The following is a 22984-nucleotide window of genomic DNA, read 5'->3' as shown; positions in this document are numbered from 1 at the left end:
GGCACAAACGCATGGTACCTCTGCAGCCATGAGTTGCAAGGGGATTTCTGATATGCTCTGTTTTGTAATTGAGGGAGACTTCTAGGAGGATGTCCCTTGGATTGGATGTGGTGGGTCGCTGATCCTGGGGCAGAGGATTATGGCATTTATATGCAACAGCATGGCTTGGCCTCTCCCATTGTCTGGCTAAAGTGGCACCCACCTAGCGTTCTGGTGTGGTGGATCACATTCTTAGGTGCCTATCTCTCCCTATTCACTGTATGGGGCCTTGAACTCCTCACTCAGCGTGGTGGATTGTAATGGTGTTCCTGGGATTTTCTAGACATCTAAAAATTAGGCACTGTGACACTGAGCATTACACTGCCTAAGTCCCTTTGTGGATTCACTCTTAGTGTCTGAGATGGAAATAGGGACTAGGAATCCCAGCTGTGGTTGCTATACTTTCTCCTGTGAAGCCCTCCTTCTCCCTCAGGAAAATCCTCTAGGGCTCTTTAAGGGTCTCCATATTTATGCTCCCTGGCAGGATCTCAAGTGGCTGCTTGAGTGTAATGACAACAGCTGACTAGGGTTTTCTTTTATAGTCACAATCCTCACTCAGCACATGCAAGGTTAGACCGCTGCTGCAGAGAGAACGCACTTAGCAAGGTACTAATTTATGTCCAGCAAAGAACGATTGCTGATCATGGTGAATTTCTACATCAGGTGAATGCATAATTCATATAAATAATTTATTAAATGAATTTGGCCTGATTATCTGCTCACAGAAAATCCATGAGTAGGTCATGGGCTTTTTTATATTTTTTTGAATTTATTTTACAATATTTTTTCAGATATTTTGTTCTACTGATTGTGAACATTTGAAATTGAACTTGGTTGTGATTGGTAAGATAAGTCACATGGGATTGTTCTGCTCTATCATAGGAGGAGGATTCAATTATTTCTTGTACATGTGCAAATTTCAAATGAGATTTCCACAAAAATTTGGGCTTACAACTTTAAAAATTGTTTCCCATAAACAATTAGCAAAATCGTCAAAAATTTCAAAGAAAGCAATCACAAGAGGGATGCTAACATAACCGAAGCTAATTAATGAAAAAATTATAAACAACAAATAATAAACATAGCATTTTGGTTGTGCTTTATGGCCAAGAATTAAAAAAACAAATAGGAGCTCCTAAACTTAGAATCATAAATAAGTGACCTAATTTTCAAAAGTGCTGAGCACCCATTGGGAACTACTGGGTTCTCTGACTTATTGAAAAACCAGGCCAATTACTGAAGTGCCTTATTATGGATTTAGGAGCCTAACATTTGCCTCCTGTTTTTAAAAATTTAGCCTACATGTTCAATGTACTGCACAGACAACAACTAGTTAATACTCACAACCACTTTCCTCACAGGCGAACTAACTATTGTTTTTCTCATTCAGCAGTGGCTGGGGCCAAAATAATTGGTGGGACTGCAGGTTGTAATTTCTCTGTCTCCCTTCCCTGCAGGTGGGTGACATTTCCAAACTGAGACATTGCAGTTGGGGCTAGTCAAAGGGAAGTGTGTTAGTGGTGGATAAAGGAATTTGGTGGGGAAGTATGGGGGGGAAAGAAAGGGACACCCTCACTCATCCTCTATCTCTTCCCGCCAGTATGAAAAATTGCAATACTTTACAATAAAAGGGCAGCATGGAAGAAAAATGGTATTTATCACCCTTCACAGTTCTCTCCTTAATCCAACCTCTCCCCTTCCATCTAGCTCTTACCTATCATCTCCCTCTACTGCCCCCCCCACCCCACAGAGTTGACTTCATTCTTCTCAATGCTGTCAACACACCTATGTCTTTCTAGTTCAGAAGCTCCCTAAATCCCCTAGCTCCTGCTAATCCAATGCTGACCAGCTCAGAAAAACTCTTCCCCATCCCCTAAAAATGCTCTTTCACCAGTTAACTCAATTCCCTTTACACTTAATTCTGCCAGGAAAATCCATCCCCATCCCAGTTCAAAAATCCCCAGGGTCCCTTAGCTCTTCAACCCAAACCACACCTACTCAGAAACCTGCCCTCTGCCCCACCTCCACCTATCAATTTAGGCTGAGACTGCTCTTTTCCTACCAAACTTTCCACAGCTCAAAACCATCCTGCTTACCATAGAACCCTCTCCCACCTGACAGCCCAGACTCAGAATACTATGCCCCTCTCCACTACACATGCACCCAGCCCTTCTGGCTCTGAAAATCAATCCCCAGGCACAGAACTTTTTTCTCCTCTTACCTGACACCTGGCTCAGCAAACGGAAATTGAATTGAGTAAATGGAATAGTAAGTGCAGCCACAGTAGAGGGCAACCCCAAACTTATACTAATATTAGTTAATCTTTTGTGCGACTTATGAGCTCTGGAAAACCAGGAGCAGAGATTCTGATACAGATATATGAAATATGTGATCTGAAATAGCCCCACAAATGACTGTATTCCTGCTTTGAGCCTTGTCCTTCTGAGGCCTGCAGTCCATACACTGCAGAAGGGGTGATGGAGGCTGCAGGGAGTATGTGTAGACAGTCCTATACTCTGCCTCTGTGGTGCTAGCTAGCCCCACCACTTGCACTGTGCTTCCTCTCTCTGTGGCTTGCTGTCTATCAGCTGCAAGTCCAGGAGTCCCTATTGTCAGTCACGTGTACTGCAGCCACCTGGGTCTGGAGAAGTTCTAACCCCACCATGAGTCCCCTGGTGGCAGTAGATGATCCTGCAGTACATCAGCCACAGTACACAGTTGTGGGACTAGAGCTGAATGAAAAGTTCATATTCTAAAATGATGGGGTCTAAATTAGCTGTAACCCCTCAAGGAAGAGATCTTGGAGTCATTGTGGATAGTTCTCTGAAAACATCCACTCAATGTCAGCAGCAGTCAAAAAAGCGAGCAGAATGTTGGGAATCATTAAGAAAGGGATAGATAATTAGACAGAAAATATCATAATGCCTCTATATAAATCCATGGTATGCACACATCTTGAATACTGCATGCAAATGTGGTCGCCCCATCTCAAAAAAGATATAATGGACTTGGAAAAGGTTCAGAAAAGGGCAACAAAAATGACTGGGGTATGGAACAGCTTCCATATGAGGAGAGATTAATAAGACTGGGACTTTTCAGCTTGGAAAAGAGACGACTAAGGGGGGATGTGATAGATGTCTATAAAATCATGAGTAGTGTGGAGAAAGTAAATAAGGACGTGTTATTTACTCCTCCTCATAACACAAGAAATAGAGGTCACCAAATTAATAGGCAGCAGATTTAAAACAAAAAAAGGAAGTATTTCATCACACAGCTCATAGTCAACCTGTGGAACTCCTTTCAGAGGATGTTGTGAAGGCCAAGACTATAACAGGGTTAAAAAAAGAACTAGATAAGTTCATGGAGGATAGGTCCATCAATGACTATTAGCTAGGATGGGCAGGGATGGTATCCCTAGCCTCTGTTTGCCAGAAGCTGGGAATGGGTGACAGGGGATGGATCACTTGATGATTACCTGTTCTATTCATTTCTTCTGAAGCACCTGGCATTGGCACTGTCAGAAGACAGGATACTGGGCTAGATGGCTGTTCTTATGTTCTTAAAAGAAAATCAAATAATTTCATCTCTTGTATTTGTTCTGAGAGTATTTCTTCCTGCAGTAGGGTCAGTAACCCCTGTTCCTCTAAAGAGGGGGACTCGTCAGAAGCCAATTTTCCTAAAGATCATCCTATGTGAAGTGCAGGTTCTATCAGTTTTGACATATGACTGCAACCACCCAACTTTTCCCCACCTTCCTCACATACCTGTTGCAGTCATCAGCCAGAAGTGATTGATGCCTCATTGAATAAAAAAAGTTACATTTGTCCCACATGTGCTAGAACAGGGATCGGCAACCTTTGGCAAGCGGCCCTCCAGGGTAAGCCCCCTGGTGGGCCGGGCCGGTTTGTTTACCTGCCGCGTCCGCAGGTGCGGCTGATCGCAGCTCCCACTGGCCGCGGTTTGCCGCTCCAGGCCAATGGGGCTGGTGGGAAGCGGCGCGGGCCGAGGGATGTGCTGGCCACCACTTCCCGCCGCCCCCATTGGCCTGGAGTGGCAAACCACGGCCAGTGGGAGCTGCGATTGGCCACACCTGTGGACGCGGCAGGTAAACAAACCGGCCCGGCCCACCAAGGGGCTTACCCTGGAAGGCCGCGTGCCAAAGGTTGCCGATCCCTGTGCTAGAATGTGGCTTTGTTAATCAAAAAACAACCAGAATGCTTCTTCATTTCCTCTTTCATTTGCAGTTAGGGTTGAGTTCTTTAAAGAATACAATTACATTACTTTCTCTGACTCTTAATCTTTCTCTGAGAGGATCAACTAGAACCTTAGAAAGTGTTATAGGGAGCATCAGGAATCATGGATTTAAGATGTACTTCAGTGGAGCGTGGGGTGAAGAAACTACAGCTGTGTGTCAGGGGTTACTTGACAAGACAGAGAGCCTTACCAGGAGGGAGGTCCTGAGTTCACAGACCAACCCCTGCCCCCACCAAGAATAACAGGAATAATCATAAAAATGAAAATGCAAGAAACATGGAAGTTAGTCCTGTGTGGCAGGGCTTTAGTAAAATTTCAAACACAGGGGCTCTATCACTACATCTTCCCACAGAGTAACATTTATAGTTATTACTTTCTTGCAGCTGGAAGCAAGCCTTTATAGATGTTTTGAGAGTACATCCAATATAGGAAATGGCCTGTTGTTTTTGCTTTCTTCCAACTACATTATTGATATTTTAGGAGAGTAATTGAACTTCGCAGCGCTAGCTTGTTTTCTCCATGAACTGCTATCCCCTGTTGATAAGTGTGTTTTCAGGGCATATGCTAAAGTAACTGTAAGTCCTATACCTAAATGGCACTTGTATTTTATCAGCCTTTGTAGAAGGAAAAAAAGCATCCTAGCTGTAAAATATCTGGCTGAAATTTAAATTGTACCAAGTTTTGTCACACATGCACACTGATATTAAATTATTTTTTTTGAAGCAAGAGACATTTGACTTTTGGAAACACAGACTAATGTCTCTTCTCATCATCCTCCTTACTAGAAGGGTTGTTACTACTATTTTTTTGTTTGTATTTTTGGTCATTGAATCCTTGTTTCATCCCACACAGGCCAGTTGTTATGTATTACCAATAGCAATATTAAATAATGAAATTAAAAAGAAATTTGTAGCAAATATAGCTGGGCAAATATTGCAAAATAATTCCATAGCAGGCAGTATGGTCTGGAAGAAAGAGTCCCAGAGCTGGATGGCTTTAATCCTGTCTTACTGTATGGCTTGGGCAAATCACTTATTCACTTATTTTGAATCCTATTTTAGTCTTGGCCTTTACAATATCCTCTGGCAAAGAGTTCCACAGGTTTTCCAGTGGTTTAAAATGTATAGAGTTTTTTCCCGTATTTTGTTTTGTAATTATTTGCAACTGAAGGTTTTTTAAATGTTTTTAGTTATTTTCCATGTTTCAAAATAACATTTTATTAGCTTTCTATTTCTAATTATCCCTGATGGGTGAGTCACATGTTGAGGATGCTCCCACATTTTATTTATTTGAATTCTGCTGCATACATACCTAATTTGGTAGCAGTGGCAGGCTTGCATGTTAACTGAAAATAATTCTGCTCAGAATAGGTCTCAGGGACAGATATGGTGTAACTTACTGGAATTTCAAATACCTCTAGGTTATTTGCTCCATCATGAGGTCATTAGTTTAAATGACGCTAAAGTGGTGTACATATGGGAATCTGAGGAGGGAGTGTTGTGCAGAGAGTACGGTAAATGGGTGGAATCAGTGTTCAGTTGAGGTGGTGGCGTCAACTACTATCATGCCAAAATTGGGTAACTATACGGCATTCAATTGATTATATGACCTCCTCGTTTACTTTACAGCTGGTCCAGCACACGTGGGCACAATCCCTGAAATAATGATACAAGCACAAGTTCAGTAGCAAAAGAACCATATCTGTTCATTACTGGAGGATGCTTGCCCTTGCTGCTGCCTTTACTGCCTTATTACAGCTTTCCTGTTTCCCACTGGCAGGAAGAAGAGAAGCACCTCTGAACTGCTTGGAAATACTTCCTCTGGTAGGAACTCTTCTCATGTGGGAGGAGCCACACCAGTGAGGGTCTATCTGTGTTTGAGCCAAGAAAATCACTCACCTAGCCAACACAGTTATTCTGTTACAGTATGTTGCAAGTAGGCGTATCTGATCACATTTTTGAGGAGTCTGGAGGGTATATTTTTGCTGATCATGCGTAAAACATTTTGGCATCAAAATCTTTCATGTGATGAGTCACTTTAAATAATTGTGTACTGTAGGTAATAAGAGAGTCTGTAGAAATCCATGAGTTAGGCCTGCTGGAGACGGCATAATTGGTTTTAATTATGTTGAGCTCAGTTGTGCCTCATAAGCATAGCCTCACATGGTGTGAATCTACTGAAGGTGCTCTCAGAGGACCAGCAGTTTAGGGAGCTCCTTGGAATTTCTTAAGGGCCAGATTGTGATAGGACCTTACGGAAGGCATAACATGCAAAGAGTCTCTTTCCCCCTTGCACCACCCATAATAGGGTGTGTCACAGTTTCAGTTCCTATGCTCAGATGAGTGCAAAGTCTGCCCTTAGCATACACCCATAGCTACAGAGGTGGAGAGAGGGTCCAGACCAGTGGTGGGCAACCTGCAGCCCGTGGGCCACATGTGGCCCATCAGGGTAATCTGATTGCGGGCTGTGAGACATTTTGCTGATGTTGACCAATCGCTGGCACAGCCCCCTGCAGCTCCCAGTGGCCACGGTTTGCTGTTCCCGGCCAATGGGAGCTGTGGGAAGTGGTGGGCCACAGGGATGTGCTGGCCACTGCATGGTCACACAATCAAAATGAATCTCTTTAGGGATAGCAAAAGTCCAACAAAACTGTTTACCTGCCCTTTCTATGTTCTTCAGCCCTGTCTCTAGGCCATTTAATTTTAGCCCTTTGCTCAGGCTTCCAAACAAATCTTGTCCCCTTCTTGGGGCTTCGGCCATTTTGCTGGTGGCGGAACCAAGACCTGCCCACTCTGGTTCCAACTCAGGGTTCCTATCCACAGCAGCCACATACCGCTCACTTCAATTTGTTGCTGCTGCCTACCTGGGTCTCTTCCCACCTGGCCCCTTTATCTTCACCCTTTACCGTAGGGTTAAAGTTCTCAAGTTCTTCTCTCTCAGCAATCCCAACTATGTAAGGTCAGCCAGCAATAACTTCTGGCTAATTGTCAAGCGCCATTAGCCAGAGCACCCTTCTTCACTCCTCTGGTCACAGCCAGGAACTGCCCTGCAGCTCCTTTTATCTGAGCCTGCTGAGCTGTGACTGGCTGCTTCTGTGCTGCTTCTTTAAGCAGGCCTGGAGGACTCACCTTCATGGCTCCTTTTCTTGGTGGGGTGTAGAAAGACCACAAGGTCTCCAGCAGGGGGCCACAAAGGCCTGGTACACCCTGTCTCAGATGTATTAACAAGAGTGCCATATGTAAGACCCAAGAGGTAATTGTCCTGCTCTGTTTGGCACTGGTGAAGCCTCAGCTGGAGTACTGTGTCCAGTTCTGGGTGCCACACTTTAGAAAAGTTGCAGAGAAACTACAGAGGGTCCAGAGGAGAGCAACAAAAATGATAAAAAGTTTAGAAAACCTGACCTCTGAGGAAAGCTTAAAAAAACTGGACATGTCTTAGTCTTGAGAAAAGAAGACTTCGGGGGGACCTGATAACAGTCTTCTGATATGTTAAGGGCTGCTATAATGAGGACAGGGATCAATTGTTCCCTGTGTCCACTGAAGGCAGGACAAGAAGAAATAGGCTTAATCTGCAGCAAGGGAGACTTAGGTTAGATATTAGGAAAAAAATTCTAACTATAAGGACAGTTAAGCACTGGAATAGGCTTCCAAAGGCAGTTGTGGAATCCCTGTCACTGAAGGTTTTTAGGAACAGGTTACATAAATGCTTGTCAGGGATGGTCTAAGTTTATTTCGTCCTGTCACAGTGCAAGGGGCTTGATGACCTCTCGAGGTCCCTTCCAGCCCTACATTTCTATAGTTCTAAGAAAAAATAAGATATTATTGCAAAAATAAGGAAAGGAATGTGTATACTGAATTCTAAATCATGCTAAATAAAGGGAGGGAAGAAATATTTTGTTTTTACAGCCGTATGTGATATATGCTGAATTTTGAAAATAAGGAACTTTAAATTGTTCCTTACATTTCCTACTTGCTTTTAGTTATGCCAGATTTATTCTCTCTCTAACAGTGCTTTCAGGCTTACTTACAAGAAACTTCAACTATATTAGTTTTTGTGCCTATCAACTTCATCCTATCAAGTTGGGTGAACCCCTTCACCCCCGAAAATGTGCTGTAGGTCAATTTTCATGAAAGCCATAAAGATGAATATTGCATTTTTGACAATGGAGTGGTGAGATTATACAGTGAAACTGCTTTAAACGGTCACCTAGGTGTCCAGCAAAAATCACTTGCTTTATACAGGTTATTCTTTAACTGAAAGGTCAAAAAATTATAATGGAGACCTAGTGGGTACTTTAGATGGCTAGTTACTATAACTGGCCTTTGGGGGTTGGTACTAGAAAGAGTCTTTAGTGTAGGTTTCATTGTATTTGTCATCCTGTTCTATTTTCTGAAAAAATTCTGCTGTGACTTTCTTGGTAGGGTTACCACACTGTCTGTTATCTTTGCTCCTCTTAGAAGATAAAGCAGCCTATTGAATAAGAAAAAATAGATAAAAACAGTGTTCCTGGGGCACAGTGCATGCTATTGTTGAGGTAAAAGTTGCAGTATCTTAAATTAGCTGTATAATCTCCTTTAGATCAGGGTTTTCAGCCAGTTCCACCAGGTGGCACAAGAGAGCAGGAAATTCTGCTAAAGCAGGTGTTTTCATTAGAGTTGACTCTTGGCTGCATTGTGCCAGAAATCTACCTTGTAGGCTGCAGTCTACTGATATCAGCTAGTGCAGCCCTTAATTTATTATAAAGAGATTAATGAGGTCCAGGAAGTGAATCTCTCAAGCTGATTTAGGTTCTGTATGAGTTGAAGGTAACTCAGCACTTTCTCAGAGTTGCTCAGCACCTTCCAGCTTTGAACACCTAATGCTTCAATATTTTATTATAACCAGTTCTAATTCCCTCACTAAAACAGAAAAGATAACAGAAGAGATTTGAGAGCAGCCCTGTCAGGTAAGATGCTGCCTTGCAGAATAGTGGTTATGTCTTATTGTTATTGCTTTTGAGGGGGACATCGTTACATTTTATTTTAACTGAACATTTGCAACACATCCACAAATGCAGTGCTATGTTAATCCGTATCAATGTTGCCCTCTGGTTACTTTGGGGACTTCATAAAAGCAGTTCCCAGAAGCAGGTAGCAGCACAGAGCTGGGAAACAAACTGTTTGAGACCTCAACCAGAGAATTAGAGAAGGAGTTACTTAGCCCGGAGCAGAGCTGGTCAGAAATTCTCCAGGGGAGCATTATTCCCTGTGAGAATGCTGACTTGTTGAAATCTAGAAGTTTCACAAAAATGGTTTGATTTTGACTAAATTGTCACAGAAACAAAAACAGGTTTCAAAACCTACCTGATTTTTGGCCAGCTCATCTTCCTGGCTTCTAAGCAGCCTCCCTGGTGGGAGGATGGGAGTGAGTCTGGGAGCCCTGTATCACAAGCTTCTAAGCCCCCTAGCTCTTTGGGTCCTACAGAGTTCATTTCATGGGTTGCTGCAGAGCAGAGTTCCAGGCCTTGGCTCCCAATTTCTGAGGCTCCCAGTGCTGCCAGGACTTGCAAGCTCCCAATCAGCCTTCCTGGCGGGATCATGGAGAGGTGGGAACCAGGCTTCTGGACTTGTAGCTCATCATCAGCCTGGGCTTCCAGGGTCTGTGGCTCCAGCGAGCACACCAGTGCTGAGTGTCCCTTCCCTTTCATGGAAAATGTTGACATTTTTTGTATTTGTTCCAAAGCAAAGCAAAACCAAATGTCAAAATATTGAAATCCTCTGAGAAAGGGAATTACATTCTTCTGCACAGGAGCCTGACTGATGTACCAGTTGCAGGCCCTGGATAGCTTGCTCACAGCTGGGACCCACAGACACATGCTCTGAGCATGATTGTGTCTGGGGGAAAGACATTGGCTGCAGGGGCTAGCGTCCAGCAGCAGAAGATGACATAAGCCCTCAGATTGTTCCCTGCAGAGCAGAGGACTGTACTCCATTTTTCCTCTCAGTCAGAGGGGTCTAGCTAGCTAGAAGCACCCAGCTTCACATAGTTCCTTCCTTCAGGTATTCCAGAAACAGCTCAGTTAAAGAAGATATTGGGTAGAGAGGGAAACCCACCCCCTACCTAAGCAATCACCATCCATGAGCTTGACCCAGAAGGGAGAAACAGGGCCACTAGACTCCATATCAAGAGGGAGAGGATTCTTTGCCATGAGGCTTCCCTCCCTTTGGAAGCCAAGGAAAGGCCAGGGTTATAGCCGCCCAGGGATCTCTTTTGCCAGCCTCACTGTGGGGCCTATTAACTGTAACTACTGTTTTCATTCCATGGTTAGGAAAGGGCTCCAGGCCAACGACAGGATGGACCAAGGTGGTATAGGTAGGTAAAAGCTCAGCTGGAGTTGAAATGGTATTTCACTGCACATTAGCAGTGATCAGGCCTGCAATGCCTATTTGGCTATTTGATTGTACAAACCTCCCTTCATTCAGTCAGCCTGAATGACACATGATAACTGCAGATCATCTCAGGCTACCCCCACTTGCGTGTATAGTCTGTGTGGAATACTGAGTGCATTTAATTCCTAGTGAGGATGTCTTTATTTGAAGGAGTGTCTGAGTGTTGTGTGTTTAACTTGTTCATTCATTTATTTCCCCCGCTTTTTCTTTTTACCACAATTCCTATCTTTACCCCTTCTTTTAATGCAACCCTATCCTTTCCTCTTAAAGTGTTTTGTTCCTTCTTTAAAACTGGTTAGTCCCTGGTTCCTTTTAATTCTTATAGCTCTCAAGGTCAGAGGGGCTGTATATGACTGTACTCACTTCTCCACTAGGTGGAAGCACAATGCACTGAAAATCCAGTTTAGCTCCAGCAAACAGCAAGCTTAGGGCTGAACCTACCGTCAGCCCAAGGACCACAAAGAACCCAGGGTCTATTATTTTGTAAAGGGGGGATGCTGAGGGCAGGACTACACTTAAAATGCTGCAGCAGCACAACTGCTCTGGTGCAGCTGTGCTGCTGAGGGACTTCAGTGAAGATGCTACTGTGCTGATGGGCCATAGCTAGGTTGACAGGAGAAGCCCTGTCTACACCAGGGGTTAGGTTGGTATAACTGCATTGCTCAGGGGTGTGGAGCTACCTAGTTATACTGATGCAAGTTAATAGTGTAGAGTTGGCCAGAGTCACTAAGCAGGGAGGAACAAGTGGACTGTATCAGACTAGGGGATCGGAGGTGCTCCAAGATGGAGATGCATATGTTATGAGTTGTCTTTTGGTAATTAAAGTCTTGCTGAATACTTGAGCCATTGCGGTAATGCTCATCCTTATCTCGCTTATGACCATTTAAAGTCTTTTCAGTGCTTGAATTGGTGACAAACACCATGCTATTCCCCCTTCCCCATCATTTTCATTTTTTTTCAGCCTGCACTGATAAGAATTGTGTATGGGGCATAGCCAACTCTAACCTCCACCCACCAATTCAAGCTCTGAGATTTACTTCTATTATTCACACATACTGGCCTGGTTCAGTGGGTTCATTCACAGAGTAGGGTACAATCCCACATCATGAGTAAGTGTGCACAATCAGCCTCCTAACGGTGGCATTTTAATTCTACAAGTGAAATTGAGATAATCAGCTGTGGGTATAATTCAGCTGTGGGTTATGCTGGTGTTTGCAAAGGGTGGGACCCTTGGTGACAGAGAGCTTTTTCAGAGGGAGGTTGAACTCTGAAGAGGGGCGAGGGGGAGGAAGGGGGAGCTGAATAAAGCCAGCACAGACCCGAAAGTGGGCAGTACAGACCAGGAAAGGGTTGAAACTAGGACAGTTTGAGGATTTGTCCTGAAGGAGGACTGTGATTACAAATAGGGATAAATCTCTCCTCTGTGTGTGTAGGATCTCTCACTGGTTCAAGGAGGTGCAGTTTGCTGTAGGATTAATAGAATTAGCTGTTGCTGCTTTCCCCTGTTTCATTTAATTTAACTCCTTGAATGACATGTCCTTGTGCACTCTCAGTGCTATGAACATTCAAATGAATGGAGCAGCATGACAGATGATTTAAACTGGGTGGCCATATTAGTGCTGCTTTGATGACTATGCTTCATCCAGTCATAAGCACAACAGAGGTTAAGTTGCTTTAGGCTGTACTTTGTGTGGCTCAACTTTGAATTCTGACTTTGGGCTGCTGAGTTGTTTTTATTCCCATTGCTGCTGGAGAGATGTACAAAGATAAAAGGATTCCAGATTACACAGAGAGGATAAAGAGTGTTGCTGGGTGGATTGTGAAAAATATACAAGTAAAGCAGGTTTCATAACTCATAAATCCTGTGCTGTCCCCCTAGGGGACAAGTGGATTGTTTCTATTATTCACTAAGTGACCCAGTTTGCAACATAGTTTTTAATCTAACATTGCAACTTTCTTTTGCATAGGTGAATGGAAGGGACAGGTCAATTAGCTAAAATAGTCCCTTATAGGAGACTATCACGAGGGATAGTGTTTTGTTTTATACTTTTTGAATAAATTAAATGTATTTATTATAGAATTAGGGAATCAATTGTCCCTTTAAAATGGTTCCCTCATTAGCATCAATGGGAATTACCCATAAGTAAGGAAAGAGCCCTATATTTTTGCTTCTTTCTGTTCCTTTTGAGCCTCGGTCTAAGCACTTTATACTAACAATTTGTGTAAATGCAAATTGCCCAAGAAACATTTTAAAAATGGACCATAGCAATTCAGCAAATGACAGAATAACAGAATAAGGTAAAACACAACCAGCTTGATTGGCTTTATACATGTAATAGCTGGTTTGGAATAGGGAAACACCCTTTCTCTTATCATTTGATATATTAATTCTTGGAAGTAAACCATCCAACTCCAGATAGAGTGAACACACTCCAGTTAAAACAGCAAAGGTACTACATGGCATTAGATTATTGGCGACACCGTGATAACATGGGTCTGTATGTAAAAAAAAATTTTTTTTCTTTCAAAGAACTATTCAACATTGTTTGTGACTCTCTTCTGCTCATTCCATATATGAAATTAAAGTCCAATAAGGACCAAAATAGGTTAGCATATGCTAAAATCTAAGATCATTTCATGTAAACATATTTTATGTAGCTGGGTGAGAACAGGCATGAAACGATTTTGAAGACATAATTAGGATATTTCAAGATGCTGTCCTTATTAAGATATCACAATACTTCTAATGGTAGGAGTAATGTTTACAGTATTTTTCCATTGACACATCCATTATTGCTATGCACATTAATTTATTTAAGTTCAAAGCTGTTGCAGTGCTTGAATTCCTGTTTGTCTAATTTTCCCAAACTTCATTTGAGATGCATATCCAAAGAAACTGCTTCTCATGCTTCCCTATCCATATGGCCATGGTTTTACAGTCATTCCAAAGTGTGTACAGGCTCTGCTAGTAACATCTTAAGGCTATGGCAGTCTGCATAAAACTCCTCCCTAGTGGATTATATTAAAGATCACATGACCCACTGACTTATTTAGAAAAGCTTAAAGTATGAAAACTCCTAATCAATCCAAAATTTCCGGATCTCTTTTGCTGCTTGTAGAATCTGTTTCTTAATTTCCCCAATAGGACAGGTTCTGTACACCAAATTGTCTAAACTGCTAGAAGTCATTGATGTAATAACAATCTGAATGAACTAATTTTAGCAAGGCCTATATGATGGCATGAAGGAAAAGTTAGTCATAATGGACTAAAGTTGGATTGTCTTCAGGTGTTAATTTGAAGACATTATTTAAGTACACATTGCATTCTGAACATTGGAAAAATGCTTCTTTAGACTGCTGAGATAGTCCAGGACAAATGTACCCAATTTCTTTCCTCATGAATCCACTGTATATCTTTGGGTAGTATCAGAATGCACAGGGGTAATATGGTCCACACAGTGCTCTATAAAGTTTGGATTAAATAGGTAATTTATTTGCATACTTTAGAACCAGAGAAATTAACACATGTTGGACCACATACTGTCTCATCAGATTATGGCATTCAAAATCGGAAAATTTATAATGAAAATAGAGAGAGAGAAAGAGAGATGCAAATAAGTGGTAGGCTAATAATAGCATGCCCTGTTTAGGAAAACATTCTAGTAATAGATGTCTGCACAGAATAGATACATGTTGCCAGTTCTAATGGGAGCTTTTCTTTATTGAGGATCACAGAATTTGCCTGATTTTTTTGATGAAAAAAGGGTGGGGTCATAAACTGAAACAGACCAGCTGGAGGAGGAGCCTTTGCAGGACTAAGGTGTTACTTGTATGTCTGTTTTGGGGAGTGGAGCAATTTGCTGATTTTTAATTTTGTTTACTAGTTTTCCTACTCCAGTCACAGATAAAGGTAGTGCATACGAACATATTAAAATCAGGTCAAACCAATCTTGGTTTTCCTAGTGCTGCTGCAAGATGTGTAGGTGGTGGCAACTGAGTGGATGTGAATAATTGATTTTACAGCTTGTTCCCCAGAGTCAGTCATTTCTGTCAGTCAGCAGGCGAGTGAGTGTTTGCTGCTTCAAACTGGGTCCAGCTCAGAGCATGTGACATCTGTGCTTAGAATTGACTGTAGTACTCTGAGTCTGCTAATTACAAACATTCAGACAAGGACTTTAAGTCCATCACATTTGTGCAATTCAGCTCTGTTTCATGGCTTATATCTAACTGGATTACTGTGCTGAAACTTTTGACACATTTTGCTTCCACACAAAGCCTTTTCAAATCCTTTCCCTTCCAGATGAAAAATGCTATATAAATAAAAATTATTACAGCAATCATTTCAATCCAAAAAATCTCTCTTAGTTACAGATGTGACAAACCTGAGGTTCTGGGACTTGTGTGGAATATGAATAATCCCTGGGTGTTAGGATTGTTAAATAGCTTGCCTGAGTAAATAAATAAGACTTTGCACTTTATATATAATCTACAAAGCTCATTATGCATAATAATTAATAAAAACTGAAAATGCCCTTATAAGTAACAGTAGATGTACAAAAAAAAGAAAGAAAGAAAAAATCACCCACCCACGCATTCCCCTACATCTTTGTAAAGATTAAAATGTTTGTTATTGAAGTTTAAATTGAAGTTTTACTTAATTAGCAGCTTTGGCAAGTGAACGTCTTCAGTTTGCAGAAATGTTAAGTTGCCACAATAGGCCTTTTGGCTCTGTCTGAAAGCTGCTGGTGTGCCTGGCAAAGTCCTCATCCTTCTCGAAGAAATGCACTGCCAAAGTGAAAGCTTAGATACTAGGATGTCCAGCTGGTTTGAGCACAATAGTGGCATCCACTGAGGGTGTGTGACCACCCCTGAGCTGTTCAACACCATTATTGACCAAATGATGGAGGTCATATACCGGCGATGGTACTCCAGGGCTTCTGCATAACAGACCTCGAATATGCAGATGACACAGCTATATTTACATCCTTATGAAATAATCTCATAAAGGCCCTGAATATATTTACAGAAGAAGCAAGTAAGCTTGGTCTTCAAGTCAACTGGAAGAAGACCAAACTGATAAAGAGTGCCTGATGGACCTCTCTACCCATCGATTATGAATGAATTCATCAACTCATCTGAGTATCTTGGCTCTTTTGTTACCAAGGAGGGAGGTTGCCTTGCTGACATGAAACACTGAATCAGCAAGGCTAGAGGTGTTATGCACATTCTTTGGAAGCATCTGTGGCATCAACGCCACACATCAACTCGGACTAAGATACATATCTATCAAACAGCAATAGCTTCTGTCCTTTTGCCTGGCTCTGAAACCTGGGCCATCACAGAGATGCAAATGCACCAACTGGATGCTTTTGACATGAAACAGCAACAATATGATGAAGGCATGTGGTGATTTCATCATGTTGTGGATGAGGATGTCAGGTATTAGACCAACGAGACTCCAGTGTCTTCCCGGGTGACTCAATGTTGGCTCAGGTGGCTTAACCATTTGCTCCGTATGCCGGAGTCCATACCATTCCACCAGCTTTATGCGTCTGATCCAACAAAACTGGATGGAGAAGACCTCATGAATGATCTCACACATGTCGGAGGGATGTTGTGGCTTCTGCCCTTGCCAGCCGCATCCTAAATATAGAGCAGGCTGCAACAGAGGCAGGATACCAGGTTCTCTGGAAATGGGTGGTCCAAAGGGTGCACTTTGCACTTCATAAACAGGAGAATTAAGGAATGAATATGCCCAAATCTAGCAAACATTTGAGCAGTGCATTAAAGGGGGAATGTTTATGCAGATTATCAGATGGTGTAAATCAGCATATCTCTATTGAATTCAGTGGATGCAGGTGATTTACATCAGCTAAGATTCTGTCCCACAGTAGTTAGATCAATTGGGTCTGCTGAAAAAAGTTGATTAAAATCTTGTTGTTGTTGTGCTCTAGAGTGTAAAATTGCATTACAGAGTTTGTCATTGTTTAGGGTTACTGCACTTTTTAAAAAAGTAATTAAAAACAATTTTCAGCCAAGTAAAGTTTGAAATGGGATGAGGATTTGGAGGTTGCATTGCCCTAGATCTCTCCTCTACAAATATTATCTTTTGGTGGCTTTGAGATTCAGTTCCTTATGGGAAAATCTCATAAAATGTAATAATTAAAAAAAACCCTAGAGAATATTTGTTAACAATCTTATAGGCTTTATACCTTTGCTGTTAAATTCTATTAATCTATGATGATTTCTATTAAATTCTAGCGTTTTAAGACTAATTTCTATAGAACCTAGTTACATTTTTGTAGACTCCTATTGGTTAATCCTTATTGAATTCTATAGGCTTTTCCATCAGGGTACAAATAATTTACTAGTTATTTTTTTGCTATGGTTCAGGAAGTCTATTTTTCATAAAATGGAGTAGCTCTGTCATTTAATCTTTAAGCTTGTAGATGTATATCCTGACCATAAACTAATGGATACATAAACAACTTGAGAGCTTTTTTTTTTTTTTACGGAGGAACTATAGTTGCCATAACTGATTAGAATATCTGACCATCTACTCCATTATCCTATAACTGGTGTTGACCAGTACCTGACGCTTCAGACAGAGGCCAGAAAAACCCATAATGCACTTGTTGAATTGTGCAACGCTAAGGGGACTGGAGAAGGGGGAAAATTCCTTCCTGACTCCTGAATACTAACTTTTACCCTGAAGCATGAGGTTTGACTTCCTTTGTTTCTCTGTCTTACCATGCATAGCTGCAAATGTTGTTAATGCTAATAAACATAAGCAGCTGGATTCTTCAAGTAGCTCAGTAATCTCTTCCTTAGAGATTTCTCTCTCTTTTAATGCTTCACTATGGTTTCCTATAAAGAATGCCCTTTCCCCGCATCATCTTCTTAGTAAAGACTCAAGCAAAGAATTCATTTAACTTCTCTTCTATAACATTATCAACCTTGTTTGTCCTCTGCATTTCTTTTCCTCTCTAATTTCCAATTTATATCTTCTCTGACATGGCAGAATAGAAAACAAGCTTGATCAAAATCCTAGATCTAAACATCTCTGAACTTTGGGAAAGTTCAGCTTCAGATCTGAATATCAAGGCTCAGGCCCATCTATCAACTGAACATCATTTTGGGTAGTATTTCCATATTTTAAAAATATGCTTCATTGACATCAATAAACATTCCACCCTTCAGCCAAGCGGATCTTTTTTCTGCCCTTTAACTTTTTCATTTTCCCCCCCACTTCTGTGTTAACCAGCTGTCTCTCTGACAGCTGTGTGTGTCTGAATGTTTGTGTCCTGCAAAAGGGTTGACTGGAACCAGGGCCAGTGCTCAAAATTCAGGGTTGTTTTGACATTTGAACAGTGGCATCATTTATTCAACCAGAGTGAGGTGAGTGAATCTATTAAAGCGGAGGAATATTTGTACAGAGTGTGAGAGAAGAATCAAACAAATTAGAGATGTAAGAGGCCCATTGAAGCAACTACAACATTGCCCTGCTAATTTATGGTTGTTACATGATTGTATATACTTAAATGTTTCTGCCAGTGCATCATTAAATGGTTCAAGTCAGTGGACTTCCCTAGGGAGGCTTCCACCCTTTAATAGATATAATTGTTAGTATCTGTTTTCCTGATAGTCAGCCTAAATTTTCCTTTATGATATTTGAAGCCCTTTGCTCCTAGCTCTTTCTCCTTGACCCTCCCTAAACAATTTCTCTCCCTTCTTGGTATTTGTAACCTTTAAATACTGGTAGCAGCCCAGGTAGGGAGGCTGTCCTTGGGATGTGGTAAAACAATGTATCCCCTGAGTACTCTAGTCACAGCCATTTCCCAGCCAGCACCATCGCCTTCTGGAGCTGTGCTGAATGGATGGGTTCCTCCCCTCAGAATGGGAGTTGTGAGCACCTTGCACACCTGCACTCCAAGACAACGTCCACCACAAGAGAAGCTGGCTGAATCGAGCCTACAGACCTGAAGGTTGACGATGTCCCTGTAAGCAAATTAAAACATACCGATGATAAATATTTTCATGCATTTGTAAGTGCTGTGATTTGTGGACTGTTTGCTCAGAAATGCTGTTCAAATTGCGTAATTACAAGTGAGGAATGTTACTGCTTATTTCCATGCAGCGATGATTTGGCATGCACTTTGATCTTCTGAATTGCTGATCAGAGTATATAATGTTCCTTTCATTTATTAGTTAAATCCATCTTGTGACTAGCCTTGACATAGTGTAGTTCTCAGTGCATTCCTCACATAGTTGCATATCAGTTCTACACAATATTAGATTTTAATCTTATGTAGTCTTTTCATCTAATTCCCTGCACTATAGATTTGAATTAATCGGGGTAGATTTTTCCTGTTCAAAATATTAAAAAAAAAAAAAAAAGAATGCTTTAGTACTTCAGTATGTTCAGCACCGGAGACTAAAATCCTCTGTTCATCTAAAAACCAGGTACATCACTGGTGGGTAACTTAAGTAGTGGCAATGCAAGTTCTTCACACCACACAACCAATGTGCCTCAACCCTGTTGAGGAGAGACTGTTTCCAGGGGTGAAAGCTAGTTCATTCTTCATGGCCACGAAATCCTTGACCTCTCTCACTATTTTTAACTTGAGCAGGTGGAGCAGGAAGTACAAATATTTCTAATAGATTTGTTTTTCATCTGAGTGGGTGAAATACAGCACTATATGGACACATTATGTTCTGATGGCCTGCCTCATTTGAAGAAACATTTAGACCAAGTGCTGTCGCAGAACTTTAAGTGGCTTCTTTATTTTTCTCTCTCGTTATTGTAGTCCCTGCAGGGACTACATTGAAGAAAAATCAGTGGATCAGCAGAATGCTGCTGCTATTGCAGAGCCTTTGTCTGGATCCGTGTGTCAGTATAAATATGAACAGTATTTCACTGAACCTCATCTCTCATTATTTTGGGCCATTTCCTCAGCAGGTTATCACAAATACCAAGGACAAGTTGGGTTCATGATTACTTGAATGAAACTGAGAATAAAAGAACATATTCTTCTTTGTGAAAAGAAAACCTGCCCAAACTGAGGGAAATCACCACAAATATACTTTGCATCTGCTCATTTAAACAGACTTTTTCATTGTTGTATGATATGCTTTCCAGTCCTCTATTTTTACTCTCATCCATCCTTTTTAAATAAACCATCATTATAAGCACATCACTGCTAGATTGTGTTGGCCCTTTTCATTGCAAACATCTTATAAATATTCAGTAAAAACATTATTGCAGACCTTCCATTTCAATGAGAATCTCAGTCACTTTTAGCTCATCCCCAAACCTGATGCTCTAGAAGCATCACAGAAAGACAACAAGCAACTGTAGCCCTATTGCACTGGATTTTTTTTTTTAAATGAAGCCATTATTGACTTTCATCCATGTTCTAGGACAGCTTGGGGGAAGGGCAGGGAAGTTCTGAGTGACAGACAAGTTACTCTCCCAAATCACATAATTGGAATTCTCAAATAGTGGAACAATCGTGTGAGTCGAACAATCGGAACCCTTTGGTGATAGATCAAGCGGAGGCACCTTTTTTCAGTTGAAGGCGTCACAAGGACATAGAAAAGCTCAGTTAGAAGCATGCGTCAAAGATGTAAGCAATTGAACCTGGAGCAGAATGCTCAGCAAACACATACCTTCATGCTAGTGACCCACTTCCTCACCAGCTAGGCACTGCATGTAGACATGGCCTTAACAGTTAATTTTATGCACATAGTTTATTCACAAGATGCACTAGTAATTTAGAACTGTGTACAATGGGTGTATGAGTAGGGCTGGGCAGGTCTGGTAGCTGGGGTCATATCTCTACTAATGGCTAGTGCTGAGAACAATACTTTCATTTCATTCTTGAAAATGCTGCTCCTTAACACAGTATTTTAATTAGTACTGGTTAAATTTTTTAGCTCCCCCCCCAATGATTTTTTTCAGACATTTTTTTTTCTACAAAAAAGATGAAAAATATTCAATTATTTTAACTTTTTCATGACAAATATTTAACATTTTCTTCCCAGCTCTTGTTTTAATATAGTTACAGTGCCAAACATTGCTGCCTTCTGAATAGCCCTTCTACATGTACAGTGAGAATTTTGGGAATACACCAAAACAGAGTGCCGGGTTTTATGTCTGACTTTTGTTCATCTCAAGTTAGTTACTGACAGTTACATTCTTTCTCTAATTATTTCATTTCCATTTAGTGTACATTAATTTTCTGTCAGCCGCTCATATTAAGTTTGTAAAAGCAGGGAGGTCAGCCTAATTAGTGTAGTTAATATATTTATTTCTAGAGCATATACCCAATTCATTAAAATATGTTCTTAGTTGTTATTCAAATGGTGAAATAATCATGACATTAAAATGAAACTTTCTCTTAAACAACAAAGAGCTCAAATAAATGACCTGAAAGATCCAAACATTTATAAAAAATAATAATCCAGGAGTAAACAAACAAGAACATTCTTCCTTGGTTGCAAATTAAAATACCCTGTCCAACAAATAGCTTGCATTGTTGCTTGGGTGAGCACAATTTAAATTTTTTTGCCGAAGTGAAAGGACAGGCTATTTAATATGCAGGACTTTTCTACTCCCAGACAAAACAGAGGAGGTGGCTGTTTGTCAGAAAAGGAGACCTTGCCTTCCCTGATCAAAAAGGCGCATAGTTACCTTGAGGTAACTAACATGCATGAGCTATCACAAGATAAAAGCACGTGAAGACCAGACACTTGATTTTTACTACCAGGAAAACAGCCCCTCCAGGGATTGACCGTTGCGAATTTACCTTCTGGTAAAACTGATGTGGCAGGTCTTCACTGTGTTTTTACTTTGGGGTAGCTGATACATGATGCTTACCCCCAAATAAAAGATGCATTTTTTTTTTTTTTTAGCAATCAAGACAAGGTTGAGAAACTGGCTGTTTCTTCCCCAACTTCAATAAAGAATTAGCCTCTCTCCCGCCAAACCAGGAGCTGTAGTACCAAAGATGAGCCCTTAAGGAGGAGGGAGATGGGTGGTGCTGGTTCAGCCACAGAAAGCCCCGGGGTTAGCAAGTCTTCATCTCTACCAAGGTTGAATTGAAATGCTAGTATGAGGTTGAAACACCTGGTTAAAATGCTGGCAGCCAGGGCACCCTGTTTACAGTAGCACTCTGACCATTGATACCACTGGCCTAGAAAGGGCCTGAGTGTCACCTTGATATCTTACCCAGCTACCAAAAAGGAGAAAACCCCTGAGATTGCTGCTAGAGCTGGTTTGGAATTATTTTTTCTGATGAAAATTTAGATGAAAACAAAATTTTGGGGTTTTTTTCATTGCAAAAAAAGGGAACAGGTAAAGGGAACTGACTTGGATGGAAGTGAGAATTTTAGAGGGAAGGAAGAGATAAGGGTCATGTGCAAGGCAGGAGAGCTGACATGAAGGGTGGGAGGAGGTGATTAGGTGTGGGGTTTTTGGCCAACAAACTAAAAACTGATAATCTTTTGGTTTTTAGCAACCAAAAACAGTTTGCTTTCTGCCAACCAAAAATTTGGTTGCTGAAAACATGAAAATTTTCAGTGAAAATGATTTTTTCCAAAAATGTCCATTTTATTAAAAAGTTTGGACTGGCTCTAATTGCTGCTAAACTCAGGGCTCCTGTGCAGCAGCACATTGTGCTATTGGGGAGCTACTCCGCTAGCTGTTTGAAGCATATTTTCTGTCATCTGTTCTTATTTCCTTTGTTAACATATGGGCTTTCTATCTCATCTCCGGTATATTTTTGGATTATTGTTAACATTTATTCTCTTTTTAAATAACTACACCTCCAGTCTAATCACTCCCAAGCAAAAAGCAACAGAGGGTCCTGTGGCACCTTTGAGACTAACAGAAGTACTGGGAGCATAAGCTTTCGTGGGTAAGAACCTCACTTCTTCAGATGCATCTGAAGAAGTGAGGTTCTTACCCACGAAAGCTTATGCTCCCAGTACTTCTGTTAGTCTCAAAGGTGCCACAGGACCCTCTGTTGCTTTTTGCTTGGGAGTGATTAGACTGGAGGTGTAGTTATTTAAAAAGAGAATAAATGTTAACAATAATCCAAAAATATACCGGAGATGAGATAGAAAGCCCATATGTTAACAAAGGAAATAAGAACAGATGACAGAAAATATGCTTCAAACAGCTAGCGGAGTAGCTCCCCAATAGCACAATGTGCTGCTGCACAGGAGCCCTGAGTTTAGCAGCAATTAGAGCCAGTCCAAAC

The sequence above is a fragment of the Trachemys scripta genome, chromosome 1 (genome assembly GCF_013100865.1).
Source record: "Trachemys scripta elegans isolate TJP31775 chromosome 1, CAS_Tse_1.0, whole genome shotgun sequence".
NCBI lineage: Eukaryota > Metazoa > Chordata > Testudines > Emydidae > Trachemys > Trachemys scripta.
This window is presented reverse-complemented; position numbering follows the sequence as displayed.